Source organism: Anastrepha ludens, chromosome 4 (assembly GCF_028408465.1).
Source record: "Anastrepha ludens isolate Willacy chromosome 4, idAnaLude1.1, whole genome shotgun sequence".
In the NCBI taxonomy this organism is placed as follows: Eukaryota; Metazoa; Arthropoda; class Insecta; order Diptera; family Tephritidae; genus Anastrepha; species Anastrepha ludens.
In genome coordinates, this window is record NC_071500.1 from 19,025,936 (window position 1) to 19,036,798 (window position 10,863).

The 10,863-nt window shown below is 35.3% G+C and overlaps 1 long non-coding RNA gene across 1 annotated transcript; it reads left to right on the plus strand.

The window, feature by feature from the left end:
* The first annotated feature begins 5,193 nt into the window (after nucleotides 1–5,193).
* Nucleotides 5,194–6,766, plus strand: LOC128861569 (uncharacterized). Its single transcript, XR_008454389.1, has 2 exons — nucleotides 5,194–6,089; nucleotides 6,154–6,766. It is a non-coding gene; the product is annotated as an uncharacterized LOC128861569 (long non-coding RNA).
* Nucleotides 6,767–10,863: the final 4,097 nt, after the last annotated feature.

Consider the following 10,863-nt stretch of genomic DNA (forward strand, 5'->3'; position numbering starts at 1 on the left):
AAATAAACAAATAAAATAAAAAGAAGTAAAATAAAAGATAAAATAATAAATCAAAATAAAATGAAAAAGTGAAATAAAAAATAAAATCAAAAAGTGAAATAAAAAATAAAAGAAAAAAATAAAATAAAAAAATAAAATGAAAAATGAAATAAAAAATGTAATACAAAAATAAAATACAAAAATAAAATAAAAAAGTGAAATAAAAAAATAAAATAAAAAATAAAATAAGAACTAAAATAAAAACGCAAAATAAAAATAAATTACGAAAGTAGAAATAAAGAATAAAGTGAAGTGCTAAAATAAAATAAAAAATAAGATCAAAACGTAAAATGAAATAAAAACTAAGATAAAACCTAAATTAAAAGGTAAATATAAAAATAAAATAAAACAGTAAAATAAACAAATAAAATAAGAAAATAAAATAAGAACTAAAATAAAAACGCAAAATAAAAATAAATTACGAAAGTAGAAATAAAGAATAAAGTGAAGTGCTAAAATAAAATAAAAAATAAGATCAAAACGTAAAATGAAACAAAAACTAAGATAAAACCTAAAAATAAAAAAGCAAAATAAACAAATAAAATAAAGCTAAAAAGAAGTAAAATGAAAGATAAAATAAAAAATCAAAATAAAATTAAAAGGTCAAATAAAAAATAAAATGAAAAAGTGAAATAAAAAAAAAAAGAAAAAAGTAAAATAAAAAATAAAAAATAAAACGAAAAAGTGAAATACAAAAAAAGAAAAACAAAAATTAAAATAAAATAAAAAATAAAATAAAATAAAAAATTAAATAAAAAGAATAAAATAAAAAAGTAAAATAAAAAAATTAAATTTAAAAAGAAATAAAAAGTAAAATGAAAAAATAATATAATATAAAAAAGTAAAAAAGTAAAATAAAAATAAACTAAAAAATTAAATAGTAATAAGATAATAAGAAATAAAATAAAAACGTAAAAAAAAAATCAAAATCAAAAAGTAAAATAAAAGATAAAATAAAATGAAATGTGCAAAAAGTAAAATACAGAATAAAATAAAAAAGCAGTATAAAAAAATTAAATAAAAATTTAAAATAAAATAAAAAAGTGAAACAAAAAATGAAATAAACAAATAAAATTAAAAATAAAATTAAAAAAAAATAAAATAAAAAAATTAAATTAAAAATAAAATAAAAAAAAAATAAAATAAAAAAAAAAAAAAATTAAAAAAAAATAAAATACAGAATTAAATATAAAAATTTAGTAAAAAATTTATTAAAAAAAATTCAATAAAAAATGAAATAAATAAAATAAAATTAAAAACAAAATGAAATTAAAAATAAAATAAAAGAATTAAATATAAAACTTCAGTAAAAAATTTAATTAAAAAATTCAATAAAAAATTTAAGTAAAAATCAAAAAGTGAATCAACTGCATACTTAAAACGATGGGACTCATCTTTGCGTGCATAAATCGCAAAAAATCCTCATTCTAAAAATAAAGAAAAAAAAACAAACACGCACTTAAATAAAATATTAATACTTGTATTCAAGCATAAAATACATTTTTATATTATATATTTAACACAATTTTTTCATAAAACATTCAGTAAAATATAAGCTTAGCGTAACCACATACGAATATGGATACATGCGTGTACAAATGAAAAACATGCATAATAATATATACATATGTACATATACATATGTATACTAATGCATATTATTCGAAATAACGGTAAATTAAAATGCTTAGCATAAAAGAAATGGGAAGTGGTCAAATGATGTCTGACACGAATTCAGCGTTGCGCTAAAATTATTTAATATAATAATTTATATGTATATACACATACATGTATACACACATAGTACATACATACAAACACTTAGTGCTTACTAAAGGGCTGCATGCCTGTTAAGGCGATCGTTTTTTTGAAGCGTATGCATTTTAGGAATATGTATGTAGACTTAAAGCTGTGCTAAAAAATGTGCTAACGGTTTATTTTGATCAAATACACACACACACACACACATACTACATACACTCATATGCAGTTACTATGCGAATGCGAGTGAAATGACACGGAAAGTGCAGCAATTTCCAATAGCAACTTTCCTCATCGCTCACACATACACGTGGACACACATACATATTAACCCACACGAAGGACATGTATCAGCATAGCTGAGCTATGAACAAGCAAACCACAAAAACAAAAAACGAAATGCAATAAATAAAAGGCAACAATACTTTTCCACAGCAGCATTAGTTTCCACAGCCGCACTATGAAGCAATTTAAAAGTAAATGCAACAAAATGTGTATATGTCGGTGTGTGTTTATAAATTGTTACTTTACGAAAATACAAAAAAAAAAAAATATTTTTAATTACTTTAACAATAATAAGATAGCTACATATTTTGTTAACTGTTAACTTTTCTCCGCAATTATGCAACAAATGAACCATTAAAATATACTCGTACTTGTGTACATACATACATATGTACATGCAATGCTTGCAGAACATTTAAATGTGTGTGTGTGCTACTATGTTATGCTCATTTTAATATAGTTTGTAATGAAAAAGTTTCTAAGCTCATTTACTAAATAAACATAAACATAACATACATAGATACATACATACACAATATTGTATACCATAATTATTATTACATACTCTCTTTACGCTAGTATACATACATACATACATGCTTATACATAACAAAGTGATAAATAAAAACAAAATGAAAAAAATGAGCAAAAAACATCATTTAGACTATACAATAAACCTTATTAAATAAAACATCTTTTTCCATTATTAAATAAAAAAATAAAAAATCAGTTGTTTCATTTTTAGACAAGCGATTTACGATTTGTTGCTCAGTATAAACTACATAACTAAGTGAGTACGTAGGGGCACTCCACAGGGAGGAGTATTAAATCAACCCCAAAGTTTTTCGCTAATAGTCCGGGAGCCAGGGGTTATTTGGACCTCATCATTTCATGCCGACTGATTTTAATACTGAAGGCAGACGCCATCCAATGGGTGACGAAACCAACCGTCACCTAGTCCAGTAGCGGTGGGTACGTGCGTGGGATGCTGCGAAACGTGTCGAAAAAAAAAATTTAATAACTCATTTAATACCGGCTGAACTTTTTTTCATGTATTGTTGACATTTAGTAGAATAAAAATACGACGTAAATACTGGCGTATTTTCCCCCCTCTACGGCGCAGCTGACTATTTTTTTTATTCTACTAAATGTCAATAATACATGAAAAAAGTTCAGCCGGTATAAAATGAGTTGGTAGAATTTTTTTTTCGACACGTTTCGTACCCTCCCACAATCACACCCACCGCGGGTGAGCCAGCTGACGTTCATTTTCGTTATTAATGAAAGCTAAATCACAAGTATAGTCAAGAATTTAACAGTATAAAAACGCAGTCTAAAATCGACCCCTGGTTCCCGGACTATAAATTGTACAACACATGTCTCAATGAAGGCGTTTTTCGAAAAGTGTGGAAGAAACAGAGGTTGGTGCTGCCACTCAAAGCGGGAAAGTCGCCGTACCATCCATCGTCATATGCTAGGTACTCACGGCAAGGTACTAGAGCGCATCTTATGTATGTAACAGAATGCAAGAGTTTCTAGGGAAACCAACAGAGTTTTCCCCAAACCAATATGGCTTTAGAAAAAGCTGTTCAAGCGTGGACGCAATTCAATCTGTAATGAGTATTGGTCGTTGCTTTTAGCGATCAGAGAAGCATGCAAATCACTAAAACTATACAAGAGTAGCTATTTTTTCAGACAATCAAGCAGCTATCAAGGCCTTAGACTCCAACTCCATTTCATTCGAACTAGTCTTGCAGTGTAGAGAGGAACTAGAATTACTTAGGCATTGGCTTGAAATTACTCTGATATGGGTTCCCGGTCATGGGAACATACGGGATAATGAGATAGCGGCTGAGCTAGCAAGAAAAAGTTCAACACTAGACATAGCAGAGGCGAGTCTTCACCCCACTCCACACAATAAAAGCATCCATTGCTTCACACTATCATGCTTTAGCCGAAAGAAGATGGAAGCAATTAGCTACACGTACTACAGAAAAAAAACACATGGCTGTCGTACAAACTCCAAAGGACAAATCATCTGTTAGGATGTTCTCGGCCAAAGATTTCACGCATCACTGCAACACTTACAGGACATTGGAAAGTAGGGGGTCATGCAGCCAGACTCAACCTCCCCTTCAATCCCATCTGTAGGAGCTGTCAAGCGGAAGGGGTGAAGGAAAGTCTTTTCCACACTTATGTGAATGTCCAGGACTAGCTAGGGCACGTCTTCGCTCCTTCGGTAAGACTTTCTTACAGCAAATTAATGAGATCTTAGACATCGAGATAAAGAATTTGCTGCAATACTTGGACCTCACTAAATGGAACTGAAAAGAAAGACATCATCAGACGATGGCAGTGGTAATAAAACGGCGCTGATCACTAATTAGGATTATTGCAGTGGAAATACTCAACCATTAGCTAGGATTATTTCTGCGAAAATACTCAACCACTTCAACAACAACAACAACAACATTGCTCGTCAAGCCACTAGAGGCAGGAAATGACTAGGTGGCACAAAGAAGTACTGCGCTGTTGTTACCTTAGACATAAAATGCGTTCAACTCCGCAAGCTGGTGTCTGATTATGTGTCCACTGAGCGGTTTCGCGGTGCCGACATATCTGCAAAACATCATATCAAGCTACTTTGCTAACTGGCTCTTGCTTTATGATACTGATAACGGCATAGGGATGTATAAAGTAACTGGCGGTGTTCCACAAGGCTCGGTGCTTGGCCCAATACTGCGGAATGATGTGTTTGACGGTATCCTCAAGCTTGAGCTTCCTGAAGATGCTACCTTCATTGAATACGCGGACGACCTGGCGTTGGTGGTAGTGGGAAAGCATCTGAACGTGCTGCAAGCGTTATGGCACGATGCAATTGTAAGAATGACAAGATGGCTTGGAAATGTGAAGTTAGAACTTGTAGCCCAAAAAACTGAAGTCGTATTACTGACAACACGACGGGTACGTGAAGATCTAGTGATTACGGTAGCTGACCAAGACATAAGGTCGCAGCCATATATCAAATACCTGGGAGTACTCATTGACTTGAAAATGACATTTAAGCATCATTTCAGATACAAGTATACGGAAACTCCTGTCAACAGTGACGAGCTCAGTGATTCGGTACGCAGCACCAATCTGGGCAAATACGAAGCCATATACAGACTTGACGCCTTGAGAGTAGCCATTGCCTATCGTACTGTCTCAGATGACGCAATTTATGTAATAGTGAGCATGGTGCCTACCGAACTTCTCACGCTTGAGATGCATAGGTTACATAACAACATTGGGCAGAGACCGTCGAGCGCGGATAAGAAAGAGGAAAGTCTGCGAACAATTGAAGAATGGCAGATACGGTGGAAGCAATCCGAGAAATATAGGTGGACCTTTGAATTGATTCCAAGTATTGCTAGGTGGAATGAGCAAAAACACGGAGAAATCGATTTTTGTTAGTTGCTTTTAGTTGCGATTAGTTGCTTCAAAACAGACCACAGGCTGCGGCCCAAGTTTAAACCCGCATAAAACAGAACTAATGCTTTTCACCACCAGATACAAGATACCAATTTTTATCCTAGCAACCATTAATGGACAAACTCTCTCACTTACGTCCAGTGCAAAGTACCTAAGGGTAATTCTGGACTCCAAACTTAGCTGGAAATTAAATGTCAAGGAACCAGAAATTACTTTATATCAATCAAGGCAATCATTTTATGTTCCAAAAAGGTTCTTAAGGCACCGCCTCACGTTATTCCGCTAAATCTTTATATCAAGAATATGGCAATCATGAGTTAATTTTGGTTAAACGCAGTGGACCGCTGGAAGAAAAAACCGTATGGTCATGCCGGTATATTATACCTCCAAGAGAACTGACTAACATGCATTAAGAATAGTGCCACTTTCTTGCCATCTCAGGAGGAATAGAGTAAGGGATTCGTACTACAAAAACTTCGACTCTACAGTCCATACCGATGACTCTAAAATGGATTGTGGTGTTGGAACAGGTATACAAGCATATTCCCATTGACTTAAAATTGAAAAATCTGTACGCCTTTCTAATTCTTGCAGTGTCTTCCAGGCAGAAGAACAGGCAATTGGGGAAGCATGTACGTCACTTATCGCAGATTTCTCTTTTAAGGGCAATATCGCTATTCTTTCGGATAGCCAATCTGCAATCCCGGCACTGGATTCGGCTACAACAACTTCTAAGCTGGTGGAACAAAGTAGGAATAGCTTTGGCAACTTGAGTGAAAATCACAATGTTACCTTAATCTTGGTCCCACGGTATCGGAACATTGCAGGTTATGAAAAAGCAGATGAACTGGCAAGAGGGGGATCTGCAATGAAAACCGATCTGGCAGAATGGGTATTTACACCACTGAGTGCAATCAAGAATCCTTTTTTCCTCAAAGTACCTCCGAATCGCGGATTGTGGATGGAAAGATCAGACGGTATGCAAAGTTAGCAGAACGTTATGGCAAACGTATACAACCTCAAACAATCGTCAACATTGACAAACATGAAATGACGGGATTCACGGTAGTCATAATGGGCTTTGGGGTAGTCTGTTGGGCAACAAGTAGTCAAAATGGTTATCCCTCACAACACAACTGCCACAGTGGTAAACTATTTTCCATTTCCTCAGTGCATGCTCTGCCTTATGAAAAGAGAGAATGTGAAGCCTGGGCAAACTACTGTGCGAGAGTCTCGAACAACTGTCTGGCTTTGACCTCAACCATCTAATAAGGTTCTTAAACCGCCCATAACTGTTAAAGCAGTTCGTAACGCAAATGTGGCAACAAAATGGTGGGAAAAAGGCTAGTCTGGATGAATCACCACTTTAACCAACTAACCAATAGATGTCAAATTTGTTCTGTGGTCGAAATGTAAGAAAATCAGCAATCTAAACACTGACCTTGGATTACTGGGCTGACATTCTCAATTAAGTTGTATTGACTTTCTTTATTTTGAAAAGTTTGCAGAGAATGTGTGATAAAAAAACGAAAAAATGAACCAAAATTTATCATCAATTTGGTTAGTGAGAAATTTTTTTATTTTCTTACTTTGATGGCACCGCAACCTTATGTTGGTTTTGACCGAATCTAACACATTGCGCCATCTAGCTCGATTTGTTACTTGCTGGCGCCAGTTGGTGACACCGAGTGCTACCAGGTTATGCCTCATTTGACCTCCCCAACGGAGTTTAGGCCCTCCCAGTTCCGTGTCGGAGTACTTTCGTTCCTACTCGAGACGTGGAAGAAGGTGTTAGCATCAGTTGTTTTTTTGGATGAGAAAGGAAGCTTTTTTGTGGATTACTGGCAAACTGTCAAAACAATGGATTCTGAGTATTATTATAACCCTTTAGACCAATTGAAGGGAAAGGTTCGAAAGTTCGAAAAAAGACCCCGTTTGCGAAAGAAAAAAATTCAAAAATTCTTTTCCATCAGGACAATGCAGCGTGTCACAAGAGCATTTTAACAATGGCTGAAATCCACCGTATTCACCAGATTTGGCACTTAGCGAATTCCATCTGTTTCTAGACCTAAAAAAATGCCTGCGTGGAAAGCGTTTTTCTTCAAATTATGAGGTCATAACAGCTGTGAAAACATATTTCGGGGCCCTTCCAGATTCTTAGATCAGGAATGGACTTCATAAATTTGAATGTCGTTGGAACAAGTGAATTGTTGCTCAGGGAGACTTTACTAAATTGTAAAGTATATTTAAAACCATAAAATTGTGTTTTTCGTATCGAACCGCAAAACGTTTTGAACAACCTAGTATGTATTTAAAAGCTCCCTATCCAAATATACGAAAATATGTCGTCGTAGGAAATGAGATTCGAAAATGGATAAACATCCTTGTTCGTAAAAAAGTAATCATTATATTGATTACATTTCAGAATTACACTCATTTGCAAACACATCTCACCGCCTACCTAAAAGTCAAAGAGCAGCTTTTACAACCAACAGCTAACTGAGTATTGTAGGAATATAGTACACGTACGTGAAATGGTTTTGTTCTTCCCTCATTTATGGCAACACTCAAATTCCACTCACATAATCTCCAACTCTTCTCCAACACAACTGATGCTATTGAAGACAATACTATTTTGAACACCATCTTGAATAGCTATGGAGATATTTTTAGCTCAGCTCAATGAGCTCCACATCCACACATACAACACTGTATGTACGTACATATGCAATAATAGAGGGCGTAACATATAAAGCTCAGAGGGAAGCTAAAGCATTGCTATATCAAATTATGAGCTGGCTGTTGATGCACAGAATAATAATGCCAAATAATTACGGAACATCATCAGGCGTCAATGGGGAGGAGTTGTTTCTATCAAAAGTAAAAACTCAAAATCCCCCCATTCATAGCTGAGTCATATAAATAGCTGCCAGCTGACAGCTGCAAGCGCCGCGGCAATAAAAAAGTAATAATCGCAGCCATCAGCAACAGGCTGTTTCTAGATCAGCGTACTCTTATGTGTGTGTGTGTGAATATTTAAGTGTTTGAACTGTGCTTTTTGCTAGGAACAAAGCGTAATCTCGGGGAAGGAAAGAAAAAGTGATTGATGCTGGAATGCAGTTAAACATTGTGGGATTGATGAAAGCTCCATTTAGTTGTGGTTGCGCGTAATAAGGATGACGAGGATATTGCCTTGATTTTGGTGGCGAACATTTTTACTTTCCCATATCCCTTTTAGAATATTAGAAAGTTATTTTGAACTTTCGTCTATCAATTTCGAAAATGCCACCTGCATAGACTGCTTGCAATTAGCAGAAACAAAATCTATTTAGAAGGTTAGAGAGCTTGGACTTGTACCAACAACTTTCCCATTTTCGTGAAAGTGTTGCCATTATTGCTGAGTTGTTGAGCAGTTGAAGTGTTATAAAAATGTCGCGAAAGCTAAGAATGGGTGTGATTGAATAAGAAACTATTTTTTTTAAGGATGTATTACTTCTTGATTGGCGCGATAACCGTTTACGCGAGTTTAACAAAGCGCGCCAGTCGTTTCTTTCAAACCGGCGCCGGGTGGACACACCAAGTGAAGTCAAATCCTTCCCATCTGATCTGTTGACCGAAAGGGGAAGACTCTGCTGCCTCTTTTTTCTCTGCATTGGAAAGATCAGATGGGGAAGCCTCTACTGGCTCCTCTTTCTCTGTTGCCACCAGCTGGTACCACATCGAATGCTTTCATAGTCGGAGCGTTTATTTCCATTTGGACGACATAACCCAGCCAGCTATCTTTATTCGCTGCGCTATGTTTGTGTCGTCGTAAAGCTCATACAGCTCGTTTCCATCCCCTTCGATATTCGCCGTCGCTAAGGGCAGAAGTTTCAAAAATCTTCTGGAGAATCTTTTTCTCGAACACTCCAAAGGATGCTTCATGCGCCATTCGATAGGACGGGCTTGATGAGAGCCTTATAAAGTGTTAGTTTTGTTCATCAAGCGAGGGCTTTACTACTCAATTGTCTACTTAGTCCAAAGTAGCACTTGTCGGTAAGACAGATAAATTTAACGTTATATTGTGTTTGTATGTAAAACCCTAATAAATTACTCAGATTTGTTATAAAGTTTATTTAAGCCATTCAAAAAAAAATTTTTTACTAGTTCTTCATACTTACAGAAACTGCTGTTTTAACTTCATCAGATTAACAATTTTTTATGAAGCTCTTCGCATTTTTGGAAATCTGAAGTGGCTAACCTTGAACAAGTCCACGCCTTTAGAAATGGTGCCCTCCCAGTAAGAAATGTGATTTCCAACTGTGAATAGCTCCGTGGTGTGGTACCAGTGCAGGTTTCGTAACTACCATCTCATCCTTTGAGCATCTCTTGATGGTGTGTTCCCTCCTGACCACAAAGAGCTTAAGTGCAATTGGTGTAGTTGCGGTAACCTCTCACCTAATCTATCAGCTGGCTTCTTCCCACTGATGCCATTGAGGCCCGTCAACCATACCAGATGAATGCAAATGTGCGCCGCTGAAGAGTTTAACAGATTTTGGGAGGAATCTACAAAAAAAAAAATTAATTACCAATAATTAAACAATAATAAAGTGTATCAGTTACGAGTATTTTTGTGATTTTATTGTTCCACTAATTTAATAAATAAATTAAAAAAAAAAAAAAAAATTAAATGGCTACTTTTTCACTGCCGTAGTTTCTCCGCAGATTGATCTCTGGATCTGAACTGATGGTAAACACCACCGCTTGAAGGTTAATCCGAGCGTTGTTCATCGACACCGGCTGCTTCTCTGTGTCTTCGATTGGCCTGTGTAGCAGTACAGAACAACCCCGGTTGCTTTAGTTCGCTTTCTTAGTTGCCGATTTCTACATTATTTCCCCAGTAAAGGGTTAAAACGAAAATTAATTCATAAGGAACATAACAGAAAACAACAGTTAAACTTATGCGCTTTTAGTACTAAGGGGTGATCAGATTGGAGGTACTTTTTGCAATAGGGTTTCTTTGGCAGATCACACGGAACTGCTGTAAAACAAAATACACCAACTTATAGTATTCAGCGATTAGGTACATTTTTGGCTTAATGGCTACGTCAATAAGCAAAATTGCCGTATTTGGGCTGAAGAGCAACCCGAAGTCAATCAGGAAAATTCATTACATCCATTGAAAACAAACCGTTTGGTGCGGCTGGAGGCATCATGGGCTCACATTTTTTCAATGACGAGGATGGCGCTAATGTAACTATAACTGGCGAGCGCTATAGCGTCACGATAAACGACGTTTTGATGCCGAAAATTTAAGTCCGGGAT